At 42.5% G+C, this 26,327-nt stretch overlaps 1 long non-coding RNA gene across 1 annotated transcript in view; it reads left to right on the top strand.

Moving 5' to 3' along the window:
• The first annotated feature begins 7,226 nt into the window (after positions 1-7,226).
• LOC311525878 overlaps positions 7,227-26,327 on the top strand; it is a 32,167-nt gene continuing 13,066 nt past the window's right edge. Inside the window, exon 1 of the long non-coding RNA XR_014712881.1 lies at positions 7,227-7,416. This is a non-coding gene — a long non-coding RNA (uncharacterized lncRNA). The remainder of the gene's footprint in view (positions 7,417-26,327) is intronic.

The following is a 26,327-nucleotide window of genomic DNA, read 5'->3' as shown; positions in this document are numbered from 1 at the left end:
CTCCCAAAGTCCTTTCCTGGCAGTCACTGGGCTCACTGCAAAATCTGGGAGGGAATCATTGGGGCACTCCCTCCTGTAGTTGTTTCAAACTTCTGTTTAGGAATCTTGCAGGGATGTTCCCAGGACAATGCATCTGATATACATCAAAGCAGAGCTGGATACCTCTGCTCCTCCTGCACTCAGAAACAAAAAACGGATTGGATGTGAGATTCTCTCTCTCTCTATTTTTTTTTAAATTTTTTTTAACACCATTAGTTTTAATGGGAAATTAAATCTTTGAGATGACTTCATTAGGTGACAATGTTCATTCATTATATTTAAGAGAGAGACCATAAAGTGTTGTCGGACTCGGAGCATAGAGAAAATGTTTTCATACTGCCACTTCAGCCAAGAGAGAGATGAGCACAGCCTGGGTCCATTTTTTTTTATAGAGGTCAAGGTTCAGGCCAGAATAAATCCTGGTTTTAAGCTCTGCCCGCAGTGCAGCAAATAGAGGCAGTTACTGTACTGTTTTCAATGTCCCGGGGAATAAAGCAGAGCCAGTATAGCAGCAACAGAAGGAGCAATAGCAGAAGCAGCATGGACAGCACACAGAGGAAGAGAATGAAGCTGTCAACTTCTCTCCTTCAATAACAGCTTGCTTGGCAAGTGTTATATCACTTTCCAGCGGAGGGATGCTCCTCCATTTGCTACATAGATATTTTCTGTAACTTCTGTATGGCAAAAAAATAAACACAAGACATAAAAATGATTTGTGTCTCTGCTTTGCAGTTTCACTGTGAAGAGGATAATCAGTGTTGTGACAAGGAGAGGTGACAGGACAAGTGTAGAATCCTAAAGCATCCAATTTGAAAGGGCTGGTAGGAGTTCTTGATTGAGGTGAGACAACTGTAAAACAGGAGTACTATAATTCCTTAGTATTAGACATAACAGCAGCATGTGGTGAATTAGCTTTCTCTTCAGTGCACAGATGACCCCTGTGTATTGGTCTTTTCCTTAGCGTTGGAGTTGGAGTCTCACTAGGTCTCGCTGTGGGAACACATGCAATATAGTAGGTTCAGGGGGTGAAAGTAAAGGACACGATCCACTCCTGGTGCACACATCTACCTTTTACTGCTGTAAGCTGAAATCACTGTGTTAGTACAAATGAGTGTGACAGCAGAACCTGCAGGAGCCATCATGCTTAAATAGGTTGGCTATAGCCAGTTGCATTGCTTTCAGAGCTCTGTCAGAAACCATGATTAATTACTTAAAAATCCTATAAAACTGCAGATCCCATAATTCATTAATGACTGTTACATAGTGTCACTGATGGACATGGCACAGTACAGGTGACTAACAAGGTAGTCATTTTGACAAAGTAGATGACATTTTAAGGGCCCTATCCTGAAACACTGGGAGTGTCCTTATTTCCCTTGGATATTTTACAAAACATCCCTTGGTGACTTTGTACATTCTGAAGGCCCTTCACTTTCCTTAACCCCACTTCCTTTCTATCTCATGTGTGCTCATTCCTGTAGTATCTAGGTGATAAAATCAACAACAGAATCCCAGTCTCTGAGAATGAACTGTCTCCTTTTCTCCTTTCCGGATTAGTTGTATTTCTGTAGATTGGCTGAATGACTTTCACTTTTGCAGGGAGGGTTGGATGCAACCCCCTCTAAGAGCTGTCAATGGCGCTCCCTAAGACAGCAAAAGTGATGCATTTCTGGAGAGTAATGCGTGTCACTTTCCCTTCATTATCATTTGTAATTTGTAGGCCATATTTTGTTTTCAGATGCATGTGCAAGACTCCAAATATGCATAATTATTTAAGCTATTGTATGTTTTAGAGAGAGGTAGGTGGTGATTAGAACATGGTATAAATGTGTAAGTCCAAAATTGTGCTTTATTTAGAAAAAATTAGAAATCTTGTGGGGAGGAGATTTCAAAATGAAGACATGGATAAAGCAGATTTAATGTTTGCTGACTGCTGTTGGCCTTGTAACTTGCCCATGTGGAAGGAGAAAAAAATGTGTTCCTTGGGTGAATGACTTTCTCCACTATTGTACCTTGACCTTCTTCCCCGTTCAGTTCACTCCCTTATGTTGATCCCAGGAGATGTGTGTAAATCCAAAAGCACCATTGTGCCAATTGGGGTTTCAGTGAAAGACACTAAGTAGCATTTCTATTCTCAGGGAGTTAACAATACGCAGTATCTGCTGGGCATCTGGAGGCTAAATTTGCCAATATTGTAGGAAGGGGAATTGGACTGTACAATAAACTGAGGAGCACAGAGTGAACAATTGGGTCAAACTCTGTATAACTGCCAATGTTCATGCAATCTGAACCTCAGACACTGACAGTCTTAAGGATCTATTGCCCTGATCCTGCAAACATTTACACACACGTGTAATTTTATTGATATGAGTATTTCTATTGAAGTCAGTGGGACTACTCACATAAGCAAAGCTATTCACGTGCCTAAGTGTTTGCAATATTGGACCTGTGGGATTAGGGTTGGGGGGAAGGAAGAATCCATACTAAAATAACTGGAGAATCCTACGAGATTAAAAATTGATATTCTGAAAAATTTGGAAACAATATTAAAAAGCTCTGTTCATTTTAAATTTGTTCTAGTAAAAATAACTTCCTGCATCAGAGACAGAAAGAAAAGAGAAAAATTCCTGTCAGGCACACTTAAAATTTATAGTTAAAGCAATTTTAGAAGACAGATTTAATATCTTGTAGTGCTGTAATTCCTCTAAAGACTTGACTGTTATCGTCAGAGAATATGCTGAATGTTCTAAAATTTTTCTCTTTAAAACATCACTTATGAAAAGCAAGACCTATTTTTCTCATCTAGCACCTTTTTACTCACGACCTGACATAAGCAGAAAAAGAACGATGCTGCAGTTAGACTGTATTTGGCTTTTTCCTGTTATTTTTATGACTAATTTAGAAGTTGATCAATAACTATATTGCTACCTTAAAATAATGCTGTGAAAAAGTGGCATGTTGTAACTTTGGCAGAGCTTTTCTGAAACACCCATCTCTGTTAGCAGGTGTTAACCCTCCTCGGAAAGTGTTAAATCGGTTTTGCTGACTCAGTGGTGCAGCTGGCTTGTTATCACATCCAAAATAAAGATTTAAGAAGACACCTAGGGTTTGGACCAGACAGGTCCTGAGGGAAAAAGCCCTAGAAACAGCTAAAACCTCTAGAGACAATTTAGACTAAGACAAAGCACAGAGATAGCCAAACCTGAGAAGAATATTTATTTAGTCTGGAGTTTCATGTAATATTGTTTTTGGAATTGCCATTTTGTTACTATGTCAGGCTGCAGGAGAGATGAGATTTTGTTTGCAGTGAGGCAAGGGATTCCACGCATTCCATATCAAAAAGATCTAAAATGGTCTATGTAAGGATAGTGGAAAGATTATAATCTGGGAAAGGGCCTCCTGTAACCAGAATCCATCTCTAGTTTAGGGAATTGATGAGTTTCCTTTATTTCTAGAGCAAATGTTCCAGCAATCAACCGGAACGTTTTCCGTAAGTATAGTGGCATTACTGCTCTAATAAGTGAAAGGTACACATGCTGGAAGAGAGCATAAAAAAGAGCAACTATAGGCAGTCCTCTTGACAACAGTTTCAGAGATTTGTGTTCTTACTCTTCTGTAATTGTCACAAATGCAACACTTCCCTCCAAATTACTGTATGCAGTAGGAAGTATTTACTCAGAAAACTGCAGCAACATCAGGCTTCACAACTTGTTTCAAAAGCATGAAGGGACCTGAATTTGTAATCATTCTTTTTAGAAATTTCAACTTGTATTGTACACACCATAAAGCACTCAGTGTGAGCTTTGTGACAAGATTTTGATGTGCACCAAGTGTCCCTTGGAAACAGATGAAGATGCAGTCTAAGCATAGCCAGACAACTTTAAGTATTCACAAACGCACCTCAGTCACTAAAAGTGAAGCTATTAAAGATGTATGAGTGCAGTAGCACTGCCCTGAAATAGGAGTTGTAAGAAGAAATGTGTATCTTTAGCAGTGTTAATTTCTGCATTTCCACAAGAAGGAGGCAAAGTTGATTGCAAAACATATTTATTGCATATGCTATTTAGGAGTTTCAGAAGCTCTTGCTGTAGGGCTACAACTACACCACTGGCCTTTATATTATAAAAACTGCAACATACCCTTTCATCTTTAGAGACTAATGCAATTTTATTATTAGAATAGATTATGTAAATCTTTATTAGCAGGATCAACACTTGTTCCTTTTTCAGATTGGCTACACAGTCAACTAGCTGTAGCATAGGATTTGGAGGCAAAGTGGCCTGAATTCTGTTTCTGACTCTGCAATTGTTTGCTATGTGACCTTTAGCAAGTCACTTGACCTTTTAAAGCTTCATTTTCCCTATCTGTAAAAAGGGGATAATACCAAAAAAAAAAAAAAAAAGTGCAGTGTTTTGTGATTGGTGAAAGGTGCTATATAAGTGTAATATATTATAATTATACCTAACATTAGCTATTAACTTCCTGCTGTTTGGAAGCACACTTGCACACACACATCCCCACACACAGAGGGGACTTGCCTGATTTTCCTTGGGTTGATATGTATATGCTGATCTTTTCAGAACTAGCTAGGCAAGTTTCCTCTTCCTTGGATACAACCTTGTAGATTATAAATAAATATGTTGAAGGGGGACTTTTCTGATGGAGTTGAGAGACAAGTGAAAGATATTGCCTTTGGGAAAAAAAATTAATTGGTGTTTCTCCAGCATTGCTTGTCAGTTATATTGTGTGTTTCTAGAAGCTCCATGATAAACTTTTCATCTAGGCTTATTATGGTTTGTAAATTGTTAGGTGAAGCAGTATACTTCTTAAAATTGGTAGTCAGATCCTACCATAAATTTACTAAGATCTTGGAAACCATTCCACATAATTTGTAGCAGAAATAACATACAGCTATCATCTTTCTTCACAAACCACCTTCACATACAACTTCTACTTGATAGTTTTTGCTGATAATAGTTTAAAATTGAATTTATTCTTTGGCAAATGGAAATCTTGCCCTGTTTCTTTTGGACAATGGTTAACGGGGAACCACTTACTAGCAGTCAGCCTATTTGCTTATTTTATTTTTTAATTTTCATTAGACTCTAAGCCAGTATGGTAATATGTAGTGTTGCTGCTATGATGCTTGTCATCAGGATTTTTAAATGATTCGTTCTTAGTAGCCTACATGAATGTGGTGAGACCTGTACGAACATCAAAGAAAGCAATAATCCTGAAAAAGTTCATAATTAGTTAAATCTTGTAATTCCCAAATGATCTTATGCTGTCATTACCATGTTTTCTTATGCCACTTGCTGCTATAATGAGAGAGATTGTGAGGAATACGCAGCATAGGAAGTGTTACTTCTGTGTATATGTAAAATGACAAAAAGAAGTGTGGGTACAAAGAAGAAGTAACTGTTATCTGCTCCTGGGCAGCTGGATGATGGTGGCTACCCCCTACCCTTGCTCCCTTTTATGTCTCTTCATCAACCCTGATAAATCCACCCATTTTCTTCCTGACAGTTAGTAACATGTGGAACCAGCTGTGGGGCACAGGTGATTAGAAAAGAAGAGAAAATTAGTTAACCGTTGCACAGCAGAGCTTGATCCATGTTCCTGAGGAGTGTGGGGCAAAGGTGTGAGGAAGGGGAATTGAATCTATGTATCATATTACAACAGCAAAAGAAGATTAAATTAACCTATAGATTCACACCTGCCACTGACAGGTGAGGGATAGATCCAGGGCTTTCAAATGCTGCTCCCCCCAACACCAACTGCTTTGATTGCAGATGTCATAAATATAGAGGGAAGGGTAAACACCTTTAAAATCCCTCCTGGCCAGGGTTAAGAAGCTAGGATAACCTCACTGGCACCTGACCAAAATGACCAATGAGGAGACAAGATACTTTCAAAGCTGGAGGAGGGAGAAACAAAGGTTCTCTCTCTCTGTCTGTGAGTTGTTTTACCAGGAACAGAAAAGGAATGGAGTCTTAGAACTTAGTAAGTAATCTAGCTAGCTATGTGTTACATTCTGTTTTGTTTAAATGGCTGATAAAATAAGCTGTGCTGAATGGAATGTATATTCCTGTTTTTGTGTCTTTTTGTAACTTAAGGTTTTGCCTAAAGGGATTCTCTATGTTTTGCATCTGATTACCCTCTAAGGTATTTACCATCCTGATTTTACAGAAGTGATTCTTTTTATTTTTTCTTCAATTAAAATTCTTCTTTTAAGAACCTGATTGCTTTTTTCATTGTTCTTAAGATCTAACGGTTTGGGTCTGTGCTCACCTATGCAAATTGGTGAGGATTTTTATCAAGCCTTCACCAGAAAAGGGGGTATAGGGTTTGGGGAGGATTTTTTGGGGGGAAAGATGTTTCCAAGCGGGCTCTTTCCCAGTAATCTATTTGTTAGATGCTTGGTGGCGGCAGCAATAAAGTCCAAGGGCAAAAGGTAAAATAGTTTGTACCTTGGGGAAGTTTTAATCTAAGCTGGTAAAAATAAGCTTAGGGGTTTTTTTATGCAGGTCCCCACATCTGTACTCTAGAGTTCAGAGCGGGGAAGGAACCTTGACAGCAGACTTCAGCCTATGTGTCCCATACAGCTGCATAGGACCCTGCACTTCCAGAAGCCTCGCCTGCTACATGCCTACCAGTGGCACTCTCTGGCACAGCACCAGCAGACTTCACCTCTGTGATTCCCCTCTGACCAGCTGGCTACAGCAAAGGTCAAAGCCCTGAATGACCTGATTTCCCCCCTCCTCCACCCAAGAGCAGAGGCGTTGTGGTTGGAGGGAGACTATGGAGTAACCAAAGGCTGGAGCAACATATGACCTCATGGGGGCACTCATAGAGGGGGAGAGGGAGCTGGCTGCATGGGGCCTTGCAAAGCCTAGTGCTAGGCCTGAGATGCTGCTCTGTCTACTGAAGGAGTTGTAGAGGGCAGGCTGGGGATGGGGATCAGTCAGTCCATCGGGGCGGACCCCATCTAGAGCCAGCCTGATGTTGGGTCGGGCCAGGCGTCTTCAGTCCTTTCTAATGCGAGGCGCCCGTCTGCTCCCCAGACTACAGGCCCCAGCAGCCTTGGAGCTGGTTCCTGCCCATCGCAAGCCCACAGGCTGCTGGGGCGTGTAGGCGGCTGGTTCCCTCCGGGGCTCTGGAGAGGAGGGAGCAGCCAAGCCGAGCCCCGCCCCGCCGGGCGCAAGAGGTGGGGGGCGCCAGGGGCAGGTACCTTCGCGCCGGGCTGCCGGTGCCATGGCTGCTGTAGACGGGCCGGTGAGGGCGAGGCGGGATGGTGCCCGCCTGAAGGAGCCTCTGCCCGGGTCAGCTCCAGGCAGGCAGCAGCCGGGGGGCGTGTCCCTCTTAGGACTCGTGCGGGTAGAGACCTTGCGCCGTTAGCCGGGGGCGCGGTTCGCCGCCCGCGGGAGCCGCTCACCGGCCCTGCCGGGGTTGGTCCTACAGCACCCGCGTGCGCTGATCTCCGCTCCCTTGCGTCGGGCCGCCCCAGCCGTGTGCGGGTCGGGGAGCGCGGCAGGCGGCGCAGACCGGGGGGCGGGGACCGTGGTCGAGTCCGGAGGGGTGGGGTGAAGAGGGTGACGGGACAGGCGGCCGAGATCATGCGGGGGGTGACCGGTTCGGGGGCTGGAGGTGCTGGGCGCGGAGCTCCCGTGACCTGGGAGTTCAGGGGCCACAGCAGAGAGTCCCTAGCCGGGGCGGGGGGGCAGGGCTGGGGTCTCCCCCAGTCCCACAGCTCTTGAGGGGAAACGGGGAGAATCCGTGCGTCACGTGACCCGCTTTACCTCAGTGAATTGTTTGGGCAGTAAAAGCTCCAGGGGGTGGATTCTGCGTGTCCCGAATAATTAACACCGACCGCTTGGACAGTCTTTTGTTGGGGAATGGTGTGGGCCGGGCTCCCCCTTCTGTAAGGGGCTGGGCCCAGCAACAGCAAGGGGGGTTAGGCGAAAGGGGAGACTGCACCGGTGTGGTTTTTTTTTTTTTTTTTTTTTTTTCTAAAAAAGTGAATGTCAGCAACTGAATTTTTCAGTAACCCATTCTCTGGCCTAGCCCAGACAAGAGAAGTGAACCGAGCTCATCCTCTTTATCTCTTGCAAGTTGTTTCTATGAATGATACCTAACCATGTGTCTCTTCTCTCCCTCCCCCGCACACTTCCTGCTCCCAGTTTCCCAGCCAAGGAAGTTTTCCTCCTTGCATCATCTTCTGGGGATGGTATTGTTACTTGCTAGTGTATTCTGACACATGGAGAGCAACCTCAGAAGTCTTTTTCACTGCCCTTTAGCAGTCTGTGCTATAGATCTGTAGTTTGTTTCAGGGGATAAGGAAAACAAAAGGGGTGCCTTCATGAATTCAGAGTTCAACCCCCATTATCTTTATCTGGGTTATGTGTGGTAGGGTTGATTATTATTTGTTTGGGTTTTGCAAATAGGTGTGGGAACGGTTCATGCTGAAGGCTGAGTCGGGGGGGGGGGGGGAAATTCACCAGCTGAAGAGCTCTCCATTTGTTTTGTGTTGCTGCTATATTATGGCTGAGGGCTTTGGATTTCCTTCATCTGCTCTGACAGGTCAAACAGCAGAGGTATCTTTCTTGAAAAATTCTGACAGCGATCAGGCACTAATGATGCACAGAAGGCCTGCAGTTACTGCCTCTCTGAGCCTATACGTATGTTGTCTCAACAGCAGACATTACATGTAAGGGAGAAAACTGCCTAAAATCTGCATTACTGTTGTCTTGCTTTACTTACAAAACTGTCAGTGTAGGAATAATGATCTATGTCGGAAACCCTTTAACTTACTCCATCTTAGACCTTTGTCAGGATTTTATTTCTCTATTACACAGCTAAAGAGTAGATTCAGTTCAGTGTTTTAAATCACTGAAAGTTCTATGTTCGTGCTATTTATTTGCAGATTCAATGGAGTCCTTTAGGGTGATTTGCTGAAATCCGTTGCAAGAGTCAGTCCAGAGAGGTTCATGCAAGTTACCCACTGTGGTGTGGATTTTGTTAGGGTATTCCATTAGGTTACTTCCTGTATTGCTAATAAGAATAAAATATCACTGTCAAAACAGGTTAATGACAATGTAAGGAAGATTACTTTTAATGCTCAGTTATGCTTTAATCTTATGTTTCAGAATTGCATGTATTATTTCTCTCAACTTGTTTTAAAAGGTCTGTACTAATAAACTCTTCCATAGCATAAGACAGAACAATGAGACTCGTGTGCATAATGTTGTACAAATTGGATATGTGTGTTTAAAGAAGAAAATCTAGGAAAACAAGAATGGATGTAGTCTGTGCTTAAAATAAGGAGGGAGCACGCTTTCCCCTTATCCCATTAAAAGACAAGGAAGAATTTCCTCTCCTCAGCCAGTCCAGTGAGAGCTCCACCTCCTGTTTCAGTCTGTTTTTCACATGGGATATGGTACTGTGCCAAATAACTTTATAACAAGATACCCTGGTTGAAAATTGAAGCTCAAGAAATTCTGATGGAAAATAAGGTGCCTATTATTAACAGTGAGGGTATCTAACTATTGGAATAATTTAACCAGGGTTGTGGTGGTTTTTCTAAGCCAGGATTGGATGTTTGTCTAAAAGACATGCTCTAGTTCAAACAATAATTCAGGGAAGTCCTATGGCCTATATTATACAGGAAATCAGATTAAATTATCACTGTGGTCCCTTCTGTCTTTATAATCTATGAAAACTGAATGGTAGCAAATATGCCAGTCTTTATTTTAAAACAAACTGAAGGAGTGATTCTGGGAATTACAGATCAGTGTGCGAGAAAAATTGATTGAAATAATAATCAAAGATAAAACTATGAAATATTAAGGCTAACAGAAAAGTAATGTCAAGGACTGGCAAAGAGACACGGAAGAATACATAGGAATAAATGGTCAATATTCAGGTTGGCAAAAAGGAAACAGTGGAGTGCCCCAAAGTTCTGTACTAGGACTGGAATAATAGCTAACTATATGCAATTTGGGTTTTAGTTTCTTCTTCTTCTCTTCCACAATACTACATGGCTGAGTTTCCTGTTTAATCTAAGGCTGCCTTTTCTTGCATGCAATATTGCGATGTGGCATTCAATGTAAGCACCTGAGAGAGAGTGGCAGCAACAAATAGGATAAATGGTTTTTCTATGAGGGGTCCTTTTCTTTGGAATTCACTTTATATCTTTGTTCTGCCAGAGCCTGAGTTACTTAACCATCTGGGCACAGTTTAAAAAAAAAAAAGGCACCTTCTTTCCGCATGTGGGGAGGTGGTATGTTGATGGGTCATCATTGTAAAGAAGACTAGTCTGGTGACAATATGGCAGAAGCATGGGAAAACCATAGAAAAGCTTACACAGTGACAGTGAACGTTTAAAAATAAAATAAGAGCAGATTTGTGCATCAGAAATCACATGGAGTGAGTACAGGACATTCAGGGGTTCATGCCTGTCAAGGTTCCTTCCCCACTCTGAACTCTAGGGTACAGATGTGGGGACCTGCATGAAAAAAACCCCTAAGCTTATTTTTACCAGCTTAGGTTAAAACTTCCCCAAGGTACAAACTATTTTACCTTTTGTCCCTGGACTTTATTGCTGCCACCACCAAGCGTCTAACAAATATAACTGGGAAAGAGCCCACTTGGAAACGTCTTTCCCCCCCAAAATCCCCCCAAGCCCTGCACCTCCTTGCCTTGTGAAGGCTTGATATAAATCCTCACCAATTTGCATAGGTGAACATAGACCCAAACCCTTGGATCTTAAGAACAATGAAAAAGCAATCAGGTCCTTAAGAATTTTAATTAAAGAAAAGTAAAAGAATCACCTCTGTAAAATCAGGATGGTAAATACCTTACAGGTAATCAGATTCAAAACACAGAGAATCCCTCTAGGCTAAACCTTAAGTTACAAAAAGATACAAAAACAGGAATATACATTCCATTCAGCACAACTTATTTTATCAGCCATTTAAACCAAACAGAATCTAATGTATATCTAACTTGATTGCTTATTAACCCTTTCCTAGGAGTTCTGACCTGCATTCCTGCTCTGGTCCTGGCAAAAGCCGCACAGAGAGAGAGAGAGAGAAACCTTTGTTCCCCCCCTGCCCCCCTCCAGCTTTGAAAGTATCTTGTCTCCTCATTGGTCATTTTGGTCAGGTGCCAGTGAGGTTATCTTTAGCTTCTTAACCCTTTACAGGTGAAAGGGTTTTTCCTCTGGCCAGGAGGGATTTAAAGGTGGTTAGTCTTCCCTTTATATTTATGACCATGCCAAAAGGATGTTAATCTTGGCAAGCTAGTTGCTCCTTTATGCCTTGCAGTAGGTTCTATCCCTGAAGCTATTCTGAGAACACACACTCTAAAAACGAGTGACCAATTAAGCCCCTTTATTTAAAAGACAAAACTATGAGAGTGCTAATGCTGTACTTGATCTAATACATCTCTCTGTTTCATATAGGTATCAGGTTTCAGAGTAGCAGCCGTGTTAGTCTGTATCCGCAAAAAGAAAAGGAGTACTTGTGGCACCTTAGAGATGAAAGTCAGTCAGGAAGACCTATAGTTCCTGAACTTCAGAATCAGATAAGTCTTTCAATATACAACTTTTTTTCTTCCATTCTCTAAGTGTCAGTATTTTCTTTAAAAAAAAGAAAAGGCGTACTTGTGGCACCTTAGAGACGAACCAATTTATTTGAGCATAAGCTTTCGTGAGCTACAGCTCATTTCATCGGATGCATGGAGTGGAAAATACAGGAGGGAGATTTTATATACACAGAACATGAAACAATGGCACACACCACACAACAAAAACACTAAGCCAGAAACCTATCCTTGTAACAAAGCCCGTTGCCAATTGGGTCCACATATCTATTCAGGGGACACCATCATAGGGCCTAATCACATCAGCCACACTAACAAAAGCTTGTTCACCTGCACATCTACCAATGCGATATATGCCATCATGTGCCAGCAATGCCCCTCTGCCATGTACATTGGCCAAACTGGACAGTCTCTACGTAAAAGAATAAATGGACACAAATCAGATGTCAAGAATTGTAACATTCAAAAACCAGTCGGAGAACACTTCAATCTCTCTGGTCACTCAATTACAGACCTAAAAGTCGCAATATTACAACAAAAAAACTTGAAAAACAGACTCCAACGAGAGACTGCTGAATTAGAATTAATTTGCAAACTAGACACTATTAAATTAGGCTTGAATAAAGACTTGGAGTGGATGTGTCATTACACAAAGTAAAACTATTTCCCCATGTTTATTTTTCCCCCTACTGTTCCTCACAAGTTCTTATCAACTGCTGGAAATGGCCCACCTTGATTATCACTACAAAAGGTTTTTTTCTCTCCTGCTAGTAATAGCTCACCTTACCTGATCACTCTCATTACAGTGTGTATGGTAACACCCACTGTTTCATGTTCTCTGTGTATATAAAATCTCCCTCCTGTATTTTCCACTGCATGCATCCAATGAAGTGAGCTGTAGCTCACGAAAGCTTATGCTCAAATAAATTTGTTAGTCTCTAACGTGCCACAAGTAATCCTTTTCTTTTTGCAGATACAGACTAACACGGCTGCTACTCTGAAATCAGTATTTTCTTTATGCACCCCATTTTTGAGTCTTTAAAGGCCTTCCATGCTCTTTTCAGGATTCCCAGGCTGCAGCTGACTTGCCTCACAGGATAAATGCTCAACTGAATACTGTACAATCACAGATAAAACCCATGAGCCACTAAACTTATTTCTTTGTCTCCCTGGCATTGGGAGGTGTCTCAAACTGGCTGTTCCTCTCCACCCATTTCCTTCTTCCAATCAAATTGCCCTCTATACTCGACAGGATCTCACAAGCACCAGGAAATTGGCTAGCTCTGATGAGTAAAAGCATCTTTGGACATCCCATTGTTCCAAGGATTAAATGGACCTGAAATAACTAGTAGGGAGGGGGAAACACCTAAATGCTTTAATTACACAGATGCCTCTTAAGAAGCATCATATTGTTTTAGTGAAACATAAGTGAGTAATCATCAGTGTGTTAGCACGTAGGCCAGACGGATTGAAGATTTGTGTAGTTATACTAATAGAACTGTTAGTATGTAGACCAAAGTTCCCTGAAGCTTTATGTAGTCATGCCAAGAGAGAGAATTGCAGTTACTAGCAGATGAACTTTGTATTGGTTATGGAATGGAAATATATCCAGGCCAGCGGTCCCCAAACTTTTGAGGGCTGCACCTCCCTGACCCTCCCCGAAGCCAGGGTGGGGAACATAAACAGGGGTAAGGGAGCTGAGACGGGGGCTGCAGGGATGGGACTGAGGCCAGGGCCCGAGCTGCAGCCACAGGCCGAGGCTGGGGGCGAGGGGCAGTAGCAGGGTTGCAACCGGGCTGCGGTTGGGGGCCGGCAGCTGCACCCAACACTTTGGGGACTTCTGATCTAGGCCATCACCCATTTTTGCAGTTACATAAGATGTTCTAACTGCAAAGAACAAAATAACCTGATGGCTTAAGATGTATTTTATGGGTAAACCACAAACCGCAAAAAAGGTAAACAAGTAGGATATAAAAACCCACAAAATTTTAACCAGTTTGGAATAGACTAAAGTGTGAATCTGCCATCAGAAGGGTGAGTTGTATTAATCTTTGCTTTTTGGTATTTGTGCTGATCTCTTGTTGTTTAATAAACTGATTGAGCCTAGGTATCAGATGTCTTATTAATCAATAATCTATATCAAACGGTCTTACAAATGCTGCATTTATGATCATGGATGGAGAAAATTTACCAAGAGCCTGTAAAGTAAAATGGGAGACAGGTTCTTGTAACAAGGAAAGTATAATATCTGAGGGAAAACTTGTAAATGGATTAAATTAGAAACCTCTAATGTGTTAAATTTTAACCAATTTCTGTTACTTTGTGTAATATGATTTTTAAATTTGTTGAGACAATAATACAAACTATAAAAAACCTTGTTAGGATACTGGAATGTCAGAATAACTCATTGGCAGATTATGTATTTTTCTAAAATACTTCATTTTGTAGGAGGAATCATCTTCCTTTGCAAATTTTTGTTGCCTCTAATTTTGATTTGAATAAGATATGATGACTTCTTAAAAGTAGTGCTCATGAATGGTGGTAATGTTATTTTGGTATTTTTCCATGATTGGCAAACGTCATTTTTAAAATATTTTCTTTTTTTAAGAAAAGCAAGTACCTTCCCCTACTCTAGCACTAAACCTTACTGTTTTTCTTTCATTTTCCTGAATTATTTCAGTGAATGCTTTTGGTTGTGGCCTTCACTATCTCTGAAGATACTTAATTGTAATTCCCCGAGCTCTCAAAGAGTTTGGGACCTTTGAGACACAAGTGGGGGAGCGTCACTATGACAGCTGCTTGCTAATGCCTCCATAATGTTCCATTTCAGTTCTAGTACTCCCTGTTCTGACTTGCTTTGGTCAGGCCTAGAGTGGGTGGTGGTAGGGATATAGATGGGGATAAGGCCTGGAGGTGGTAAGGTTAGGGATGGAGAGCTTGTATGGGAGTTGACAGAAGGGATGGGTGTCCTCTTAGGCTCACCCACCCTCATGTTGCATTCAGTCAAATTAAGATGGATGGATAGAAGTGTGTGCAACAAGAGTGATGTAGTGGTGGGAGTCTGCTATAGACCACCGGACCAGGGGGATGAGGTGGATGAGGCTTTCTTCCGGCAGCTCACGGAAGCTACTAGATCGCATGCCCTGATTCTCATGGGTGACTTTAATTTTCCTGATATCTGCTGGGAGAGCAATACAGCGGTGCATAGACAATCCAGGAAGTTTTTGGAAAGCGTAGGGGACAATTTCCTGGCGCAAGTGCTAGAGGAGCCAACTAGGGGGGGTGCTTTTCTTGACCTGCTGCTCACAAACCGGGTAGAATTAGTGGGGGAAGCAAAAGTGGATGGGAATCTGGGAGGCAGTGACCATGAGTTGGTTGAGTTCAGGATCCTGACGCAGGGAACAAAGGTAAGCAGCAGGATACGGACCCTGGACTTCAGGAAAGCAGACTTCGACTCCCTCAGGGAACGGATGGCCAGGATCCCCTGGGGAACTAACTTGAAGGGGAAAGGAGTCCAGGAGAGCTGGCTGTATTTCAAGGAATCCCTGTTGAGGTTACAGGGACAAACCATCCCGATGAGTCGAAAGAATAGTAAATATGGCAGGCGACCAACTTGGCTTAATGGTGAAATCCTAGCGGATCTTAAACATAAAAAAGAAGCTTACAAGAAGTGGAAGGTTGGACATATGACCAGGGAAGAGTATAAAAATATTGCTCGGGCATGTAGGAATGTTATCAGGAGGGCCAAATCGCACCTGGAGCTGCAGCTAGCCAGAGATGTCAAGAGTAACAAGAAGGGTTTCTTCAGGTATGTTGGCAACAAGAAGAAAGCCAAGGAATGTGTGGGCCCCTTACTGAATGAGGGAGGCAACCTAGTGACAGAGGATGTGGAAAAAGCTAATGTACTCAATGCTTTTTTTGCCTCTGTTTTCACTAACAAGGTCAGCTCCCAGACTGCTGCGCTGGGCATCACAAAATGCGGAAGAGATGGCCAGCCCTCTGTGGAGATAGAGGTGGTTAGGGACTATTTAGAAAAGCTGGACGTGCACAAGTCCATGGGGCCGGATGAGTTGCATCCGAGAGTGCTGAAGGAATTGGCGGCTGTGATTGCAGAGCCATTGGCCATTATCTTTGAAAACTCGTGGCGAACCGGGGAAGTCCCGGATGACTGGAAAAAGGCTAATGTAGTGCCAATCTTTAAAAAAGGGAAGAAGGAAGATCCTGGGAACTACAGGCCAGTCAGCCTCACCTCAGTCCCTGGAAAAATCATGGAGCAGGTCCTCAAAGAATCAATCCTGAAGCACTTGCATGAGAGGAAAGTGATCAGGAACAGCCAGCATGGATTCACCAAGGGAAGGTCATGCCTGACTAATCTAATCGCCTTTTATGATGAGATTACTGGTTCTGTGGATGAAGGGAAAGCAGTGGATGTATTGTTTCTTGACTTTAGCAAAGCTTTTGACACGGTCTCCCATAGTATTCTTGTCAGCAAGTTAAGGAAGTATGGGCTGGATGAATGCACTATAAGGTGGGTAGAAAGCTGGCTAAATTGTCGGGCTCAACGGGTAGTGATCAATGGCTCCATGTCTAGTTGGCAGCCGGTATCAAGTGGAGTGCCCCAAGGGTCGGTCCTGGGGCCGGTTTTATTCAATATCTTCATAAATGATCTGGAGGATGGTGTGGATTGCACTCTCAGCAAATTTGCGGATGATACTAAACTGGGAGGAGTGGTAGATACGCTGGAGGGGAGGGATAGGATACAGAAGGACCTAGACCAATTGGAAGATTGGGCCAAAAGGAATCTGATGAGGTTCAATAGGGATAAGTGCAGGGTCCTGCACTTAGGACGGAAGAACCCAATGCACAGCTACAGACTAGGGACCGAATGGCTAGGCAGCAGTTCTGCAGAAAAGGACCTAGGGGTGACAGTGGACGAGAAGCTGGATATGAGTCAGCAGTGTGCCCTTGTTGCCAAGAAGGCCAATGGCATTTTGGGATGTATAAGTAGGGGCATAGCGAGCAGATCGAGGGACGTGATCGTTCCCCTCTATTCGACATTGGTGAGGCCTCATCTGGAGTACTGTGTCCAGTTTTGGGCCCCACACTTCAAGAAGGATGTGGATAAATTGGAGAGAGTCCAGCGAAGGGCAACAAAAATGATTAGGGGACTGGAACACATGAGTTATGAGGAGAGGCTGAGGGAGCTGGGATTGTTTAGCCTGCAGAAGAGAAGAATGAGGGGGGATTTGATAGCTGCTTTCAACTACCTGAAAGGGGGTTCCAAAGAGGATGGCTCTAGACTGTTCTCAATGGTAGCAGATGACAGAACGAGGAGTAATGGTCTCAAGTTGCAGTGGGGGAGGTTTAGATTGGATATTAGAAAAAACTTTTTCACTAAGAGGGTGGTGAAACACTGGAATGCGTTACCTAGGGAGGTGGTAGAATCTCCTTCCTTAGAGGTTTTTAAGGTCAGGCTTGACAAAGCCCTGGCTGGGATGATTTAGCTGGGAATTGGTCCTGCTTTGAGCAGGGGGTTGGACTAGATGACCTTCTGGGGTCCCTTCCAACCCTGATATTCTATGATTCTATGATAAATAAGGCTATCTGGGGTGGTGACCAGTGTGAGAGGGAGTTTAATTACTGAGCTAGAAGCTGTGTGCTAAATTAATCCACTGAATCTATGTGGAGTTATACCTTAAAGTATCTGGAAACAAGCTAATGCAGAATGTGGCAACCCACCACATAGTGGAGTGTATAACCATAAGGATATTAATCAAATTTTGTGTGACAGCTGATTTTCAGGTGAAGTTTAATTTAGAATGTTGATTTGATCTATAAAGCCCTAAAATGGTTTAGGACCTACCTACCTGGGTTACCATCTCTCTTCAACTGTGGCAGAATGGCATGAGGAATTGGCAAAGCAGATTGAGCTGGAGCCCTATTGCTATAAATAAGAGTTGCTGGCAGGTCATTCTCCATCAAAGCTCAAGGACTTGGTATTTCTCCCATTTTTCTCAGTCTGACTTTGATAACCTTCAGGACATGTTGCAAAGCTCATCTTTGTTCCTAGGCATTTAAAAATTGAAAGAATTTTTGGAGGGGGATTAGCTTGCAAGTGGCCTGGGTCACAGCCGGTGAGTTATATTAAGTTGTACTGATGAACTTGTTGGACTGAGGTTCACGTACTCAGCGGCTGGATCTAACAAATATTTATTAAGACAAGACACTGAGTAGTGATAAATTACTTACAAGCGGGAAGCTCATTAGGAGGATCTTATCACAGTCACCTCCAACACCGGATAATGCAATGTCAACATCCCTTTGTTACACAAACTTATAACTTTTTGTTATCTTTTCTTATACATATTGTGATGGGTTGGATCACAGAAACTCCCTTGGGGCTGCCAACTGATGTGCCAAGACTACTTCTGCCCCTGCTTTCCCTGCCAGCTTGGGACTCCAGCACCCTGTCTTGCTGAGCCAGACGTGCCAGTCTGCTCCAACACAGACTCAGGGTCTGAACCACATGCCCCAAAGCTACAGACTTAACTGAAAGCAACTTAAGAAGTGTTCCTGTCTTTAACACTCAGATGCTTATACAGGGTAAACTCATAAACTGTTCGCCCTCTATAACACTGGTAGAAAGAGATGCATAGCTGTTCCCCCTCTTCCCCCCCCCCCCGGTATTAATGCATACTCTGGGTTCATTAATAAGTAAAAAGTGATTTTATTAAATACAGAAAGTGGGATTTAAGTGGTTCCAAGTAGTAACAGACAGAACAAAGTGGATTACCAAGCAAAATAAAATAAAACACACAAGTCTAAGTCTAGTACAATAATAAAACTAAATACAGATAACATCTCAGCCTCAGAGATGTTTCAGTAAGTTTCTTTCACAGACTGGATGTCTTCCTAGTCTGGGCCCAATCCTTTCCCCGGTACAGCCCTTGTTCCAGCTCAGGTGGTAGCTAGGGGATTTCTCATGATGGTCACCCCATTTGTTCTCTTCCACCCACTTATATTTCTTTTGCATAAGGTGGGAATCCTTTGTCCTTCTGGGTTCCCACCCCTCCTTCTCAATGGAAAAGCACCGGTTAAAGATGGATTCCAGTTCAGGTGGCATGATCACATGTCACTGTAAGACTTCATTACCCACTTGCCAGCCCACAGATATACAGGAAGACTTACAAGTAAAACAGAGCCATCTACAATCAATTGTCCTGGTTCATGGGAGCCATTAAGATTCCAAACCACCATTAATGGCCCACACTGTGCATAACTACAATAGGACATCAGAGTTGTATTTCATATTTCTAGTTTCAGATACAAGAGTGATACATTTATACAAATAGGATGTTCACACTCAGTGGATTATAAGCTTTGTAATGATATCTTACAAGAGACCTTTTGTGTGAAGCATATTCCAGTTACGTTATATTCACACTCATTAGCATGTTTTTATAAAATCATATAGAGTGCAATGTCACATGTGTATTAGTCTCTTATTTCCATATAATTCTCCTCCTGTCAATACAGGGTTAGTTTCAGTTCAGACTGGTCTTTTCTAGCTTTTTAGTTACTGTATCTTTTCTTGTTCTTACAGACATGATTACGCTGCAATTTCTTATACATACACAGTTCCACTTATACTGTTAAATGTTCTCGGAGCAGACTTAAAATCCATAGTAGGCTTCTGTCCAGGCCTAAATATACCTTTGTTCTCAGCAGCACTGGCTGGTATGATGTATTTTAGTTTTGTCAGTGGCACTAAATAAATATGTTGGGGGGGGGGGGGGGGAAAGTGGCCTGGTCTAAAGAGGTAGATGGGAGTTGTTTCCGAAGAGGATCCGGGTGCATCCCTCCACAGCTTGCAAGCTCCACAGAACAATCTTTAAACCTTGTTCAAACTTAAGAAAACTCCCGGACAAAAGAATTCCTGCTGGTTTGCATCAGTCATTGCATGATCTTTCCTCCCTGTTCTGAGTAGACATCCTGTGTCACTATCGCATACTTGCCCTCAGATGACATCAGACTCCTCCCTCCTTACTCATTTGATTACCTTTCATCATGTAATGTGGAAGTTAGATTGTTTTTCTTGTATTTAGCTCTCTGAGTCTTCTAAGTTTCAAAACAGAAATGGGCTGGAGGACTATAAATGTCACCAAATTATTGGAAGATTTGGGGTGATTTCCCTGCTTTTGATGGTGTCATCCTCCTCTCTGGATATTTCATGTCAGAGTTTTTTTTTTGTTTTTTTTTAATTTGTGGCTCATAAATGCTTCAAAATTGCCTTCACAATGCACTTGGGGTAGGTTTTTTTTCTAAAACATCTTGGTTCTCACCAAGTTGGGGACGACTTTCTGTTTCAGAAAGTGGAGGAAGAAACCAGGGCGCAGCTGTTTTTAGACTTGACCAACAGGAAATAATTGTTTGTGAATCTGAAGGTGGAAGGCAATTTGGAAATGATTGATTTCATGGTTCTGAGGAAAGGAAGGAGTCAGAGCAACAGAATAAGGAAAATGAACTTCAAAAAAGCAGACTTTATCAAACAGAGAGAACTAAGGTCCCATGGGAAGAAAATCTAAGGGATGAAGGAGTTCAGGAGAGCAGGTACTTTGTCAAAGTGACCATATTTAAAAGCACAATTGCAGACTATCCTGATGCTAAGGAAAGACAGGAAGAATAGTAAGAGGCCAATATGGCTTCATGAGAAGCTCTTTAATGACCTGAATCAAAAAGGAATCCTACAAAAAGTGGAAACATGGACAAGTTGCTAAGGAGGAGTACAGAAGAAGAGCACAAGCATGAAGGGACAAATTCAGAAAGGCTAAGGCTGAACTAGCTGAAGTGAACTTGGAACCATTAGCAATTACGTTCAAGAATTCATGAAGGAGAGGTGAAATCCCAGAGAACTGGAGAAGGGCACAAATAGTACCTATTGTTAAAAAGGGAACAAGGAGGACCTGAGGAATTATTGACTAGTCAGCCTAACTTTGAAACATGGAAATATACTGGAACAAATGATTAAACAGTCAGTTTGTAAGCGCCTAGAGGATCATAGGTTTATAAGGAGTAGTCAGCATGGATTTGTCAAAAACAAATCATGCCAAGCCAACCTAATTTCCTCCTTTGACAGAGTTACTGGCCTAGTGGTGGAGGGAAAGCAATAGACATGATATATCCTGATTTTTAGTAAGGCTTCTGATATAGTCTCACGTGACCTTCTCCTAAGCAAACCAGGGAAATGTGGTCTTGAAGAAATTACTATAAAGTGGGTGCACAAGTGGTTGAAAGATTGTACTTAAAGTATTTTAGTTATCAATGGTTTGCTGTTAAACTGGCAGGGTATCCCGCAGGGCTCAACCCTGTGTCTAATACTGGTCAATATTTTCATTAACAACTTTGATAATGGAGTGGAGAGTATGCTTATGAAATTTGTGAATAATACCAAGCTGGAACAGGTTGCAAACAATTTGGAGAACTGGATTAGAATTCAAAGTGACCATGACAAATTGAAGAATTGGTCTGAGATCAACAAGATTAAATTTAATAAAGAGAAGTGCAAAGTAATACACTTTTAAGAAGGAAAAATCAAATGCACAACTACGCAGTGGGGAATAACTGGGTAGGTGGTAGTACTGCTGACAAGGATTGGGAGGATATAATGGGTAACAAATTGAGTCAGTATGATGCGGTTGTGAAAAAGGCTAATGTCATTATTAACAGGAGTGTAGGACATAAGATATGGGAGGTAATTGTTCTGCAGTGTTCAGAGCCAGTGAAGACTCACCTAGAGTACTGGCTCCAATTCTGGGTGCCACGCTTTAGGAAAGATGTGGACAAATTGAAGGGAGTCCAGAGGAGAGCAACAAAAATGATCATAGTACAGGTTTTCTAAACCTTTTAAGAAAGATTAAAAAAACCTGGGCATATGTTTAGTCTTGGGAAAAGAAGACCGAGGAGGTGACCTGATAACATATTTGAAGATATTAAAGGCTGTTAAAAAGAAGAAGATGATCAATTGTTTGTCCACTGGAGGTAGGAGGAAAAAATAATGGGCTTAATCTGCCAGCAAGGGAGAATTAGGTTAGATAGTTGGAAAAACTTGCTGAGTCATTATCCAAGACAGCTATAGCATGAAATACATGGCAGAATGCGGGTAAAACAGAGCAGGAGACAGACAATTCTCCCCCAAGGAATTCAGTCACATTTAATTAACACATTTTTTTTTTTACGAGTGTCATCAGCATGGAAATATGTCCTCTGGAATGGTGGCCGAAGCATGAAGGGGCATATGAATGTTTAGCATATCTGGCACGTAAATACCTTGCAATGCCGGCTACAAAAGTGCCATGTGAATGCCTGTTCTCACTTTCAGGTGACATTGTAAATAAGCGGGCAGCGTTATCTTTGTGAATGTGAACAAACTTGTTTGTCTTAATGATTGGCTGAACAAGAACTAGGACTTAATGGACTTGTAGGCGCTAAAGTTTTACATTGTTCCGTTTTTGAGTGCAGTTCTGTAACAAAAAAATCTACATTTGTAAGTTGCACTTTCATGACAAAGAGATTGCACTACAGTACTTGTCTGAGGTGAATTGAAAAATACTATTTCTTTTGTTTATCAATTTTACAGTGCAAACATTTGTAATAAAAATAATAATATAGAGTGAGCACTGTACACTTATTCTGTGTTGTAATTGAAATCAGTATATTTGAAAATGTAGAAAAATATCTAAACCATTTAAACAATAGAATATCAATTGAAATTTATGGAATATAATTAAAGCTGCGATTAATTTTTTTGAGTTAAACACATGAGTTAAACTGCGATTAATCTTAACAGCCCTACTTGCTATAAATCTCAATGGCTGTTTTCTGCCCTATAGCTCCACCACAGTGTTCCCTTTTGCTGCACAGGGCTGTTGCTATTCTAGCTGAAGTAGTGAGGCTGATCCTGGAACATCCATTGGATGCCCTGAAGATTTCTGCTCAATGTGGGAATTTCATCTGCTGTTGTGACTATATACTTCTAGGCTTCCTAAGCGTTCTGCCAGAGATCTTAAAGCCATGCTGAACCCTGGAGGGTAAAAGGTGACAAAAATAAATGACATTTCTGATTTAAAAACAAGCATGAATTGGAGTCAAAGAAATCATGTGACTTGAGTGCCTTTAGACTGACTTCCCAGTGAAATGACCTGCAAGGATCCTTGAGATGATAAATGGGCATAATGATGGACTAAGAATTCCATGAAACAGAAATAAATGCTTATGGGGGGGGGAAAGAGTGGCATTGGATTGATGGGACAATAATGGTTGATCATGCCCCTTCTGGGCACTTTAGAGAAACAATGTGGTATCTTTAGGTCCAGAAGTTTCTCTGTGGAAACTGCAATACATCCAATAAGAATGTCATGCCATTGGCATTGGTTTGGCTAAGTTCTATGTAACTTTCGGGATGCATGGTTCAAGGTTGTTGTTTTCACTCTTCCTTGTGCATCACTTCATCTCATCCTGTTTTCTATTTCCTATCCTTCTTCCTTTTTGTCTAATTAGTTTCAAATTTTTTTAAAACTTTGAAGTAAACTGCATGATAGCCTTGCCATAACCATCAAGTCGGGCTGGCTAAAACAGCATACATGGCCTTACCGCAGCATGAAAGAAGACCCCAGTAGTAAGAGGTGACCAGTGCATCAGCCAAATGTTATTCTAAACAGTGCAATGAGCATGGGCTTTAGAAGTTCAGGTGAACTTTAATGTAACTGACCTGTCTGAAATTTATCCTGCCTGCACAGTTCTTCCTTACTTTTCTTTTTCCTTTGCTTCTCGGCTCCTTAGAGCTAAGATCAAGTGTAAGTAGTCTCTTGGCCTATCCAAGGCCGTGATCAAGTGTCTTGATGTTTTTGGTCTTTTGGCCCTGAGATGAAAACCTTGTCTGTGTCTCTTGGACCGTGAAGTACAAAAATTTATCTAGAAAGCATCTTGCGAACAATAACTCTGGATCTGAAATTGAGTGGTCGGTGAATTCTTATTTTTCCCCAAGGAAGACTTCTGGTATGAACAGGATTTTAATTTTTCCACCTGAAAGACTTTACTAAACCTAAATGAAAAAGGGGAACTTAGTGAGTAGCCATATAACTTCTGAATTCCAGATATTTGAATGTTTGTTTTGCTTTTTTCTTTAATTTATACTTACTGAATGTTGGAAAGGATTTCTGTATTGTGGCTGTTACAATAGCAGGCTGGAGTCCTCCTATACACAGCCCTGAACCACAGTTCTTCCTGGGTGACCAGGCAAAAGAAGGATTCTAGAAACACTGCAACACCTTTAAGCTCGATGACCTTCCATACCCTTCCCTTCTCCCACCCCGCTACTGACAGTATAGCTAGATTGCCCTACTCCATGGCTTTTTCTGTCTGAATGTGCTGTGTAGAGGAGTTGCTCCATAATTTCCCCCTTTTCCTCTGTCAGTTTTGCAGTGCTCTGCTTGTGCTTGGAATCTGTTAGCAGATATGCAGTAAGGCTGTGGGACGCTCTTATAGCTGCCTACACCTAGTTCCACGCTTTTGCGCCCCTCCATGCCATTTAATTCAATGGAGACTAAATAGGGGTCACTGTGAGTCTAGCCTGCACATACTTCAAATGTCTCCCATCTCCTACAATAATAATGAAATAAAACAGTACAGCTGTTTTTTTCCAAATATGTTCAGAACTTACAGAAAACAACCATGCAAATCTTAATATTCTGCATGTAACTTAACTTTAAGAAGCACCTAGTTCAAAATTAGCATTTGAGGAGAGTATTAGGCATCCCATAACTTCCCTCTACATTCTTCCGAATGTACCCTGTTCCAGGCTTATGTAAATCAATGTTGAAATATTGCAATGAATTGGCACGTGCTATCCCCAGAGCAGTGAGTAATTTTGGTTCCACGCATAGGACACTAGAGAGGAGAAGCTTCCTTTTCTTACTGTGAATGGAAAAAATGGTGAGGTAGGTGGAAGATAGAAGCTGCCCTCCCTAGAAATAACATGCTGTCTAGGAAAAGCCTTTTGTTGCTGTACACAGCCACAGCAAAACTGCAGTACCACTTCCCTGCAGGGGATTGGACTAGATGACTTCTCAAGGTCCCTTCCAGTGCTACGATTCAGTGATTCCCCAATCATAAAAAATACTGGCCTGGATGGAAATTTTTTGACCAGTTCTAATAGAGAGTTTCAGCTTGTGTGCAGTAAGGGTATGTCTGCACTACGGAATAAGGTTGAATTTATAGAAGTCGGTTTTTTAGAAATCGGTTTTATATATTCGAGTGTGTATGTCCCCACAGAAAATGCTCTAAGTGCATTAAGTGCATTAACTCGGCGGAGTGCTTCCACAGTACCGAGGCTAGAGTCGACTTCCGGAGCGTTGCACTGTGGGTAGCTATCCCACAGTTCCCGCAGTCTCCGCTGCCCATTGGAATTCTGGGTTGAGATCCCAATGCCTGATGGGGCTAAAACATTGTCGCGGGTGGTTCTGGGTACATATTGTCAGGCCCCCATTCCCTCCCTCCCTCCGTGAAAGCAAGGGCAGACAATCGTTTCGCGCCTTTTTTCCTGAGTTACCTGTGCAGACGCCATACCACGGCAAGCATGGAGCCCGCTCAGGTAACCGTCACTGTATGTCTCCTGGGTGCTGGCAGACGCGGTACTGAATTGCTACACAGTAGCAGCAACCCATTGCCTTCTGGCAGCAGACGGTGCAATATGACTGGTAGCCGTCATCGTCATGTCCAAGGTGCTGCTGGCCACGTCAGGGACTAAATTTGGAGTGACTTGACCAGGTCATTCTCTTTAGTCCTGCAGTCAGTCCTATTGAACCATCTTATGGTGAGCAGGCAGGCGATACGGATTGCTAGCAGTCGTACTGTACCATCTTCTGCCAGGCAGGCAAGAGATGAGGATGGATAGCAGTCATATTGCACCATCTTCTGCCGGGCAGGCAAGAGATGTGGATGGCATGCAGTCCTTCTGCACCGTCTGCTGCCAGCCAAAGATGTAAAAGATAGATGGAGTGGATCAAAACAAGAAATAGACCAGATTTGTTTTGTACTCATTTGCTTCCCCCCGTCCCCCGTCTAGGGGACACATTCCTCTAGGTCACACTGCAGTCACTCACAGAGAAGGTGCAGCGAGGTAAATCTAGCCATGTATCAATCAGAGGCCAGACTAACTTCCTTGTTCCAATAAGAACAATAACTTAGGTGCACCATTTCTTATTGGAACCCTCTGTGAAGTCCTGCCTGAAATACTCCTTGATGTAAAGCCACCCCCTTTGTTGATTTTAGCTCCTGAAGCCAACCGTGTAAGCCATGTCATCAGTCGCCCCTCCCTCCGTCAGAGCAACGGCAGACAATCGTTCCGCGCCTTTTTTCTGTGTGGACGCCATACCAAGGCAAGCATGGAGGCCGCTCAGCTCACTTTGGCAATTAGGAGCACATTCAACACCACACGCATTATCCAGCAGTATATGCAGCACCAGAACCTGGCAAAGCGATACCGGGCGAGGAGGCGACGTAAGCGCGGTCACGTGAGTGATCAGGACATGGACACAGATTTCTCTGAAATCATGGGCCCTGCCAATGCATGCATCATGGTGCTAATGGGGCAGGTTCATGCTGTGGAACGCCGATTCTGGGCTCGGGAA

Source organism: Lepidochelys olivacea, assembly GCF_965140295.1.
Source record: "Lepidochelys olivacea isolate rLepOli2 genome assembly, chromosome: 9".
Classification (NCBI taxonomy): domain Eukaryota; kingdom Metazoa; phylum Chordata; order Testudines; family Cheloniidae; genus Lepidochelys; species Lepidochelys olivacea.
Note: the sequence above shows the minus strand (reverse complement) of the source record. Positions and strands in the feature narration are given on the sequence as shown.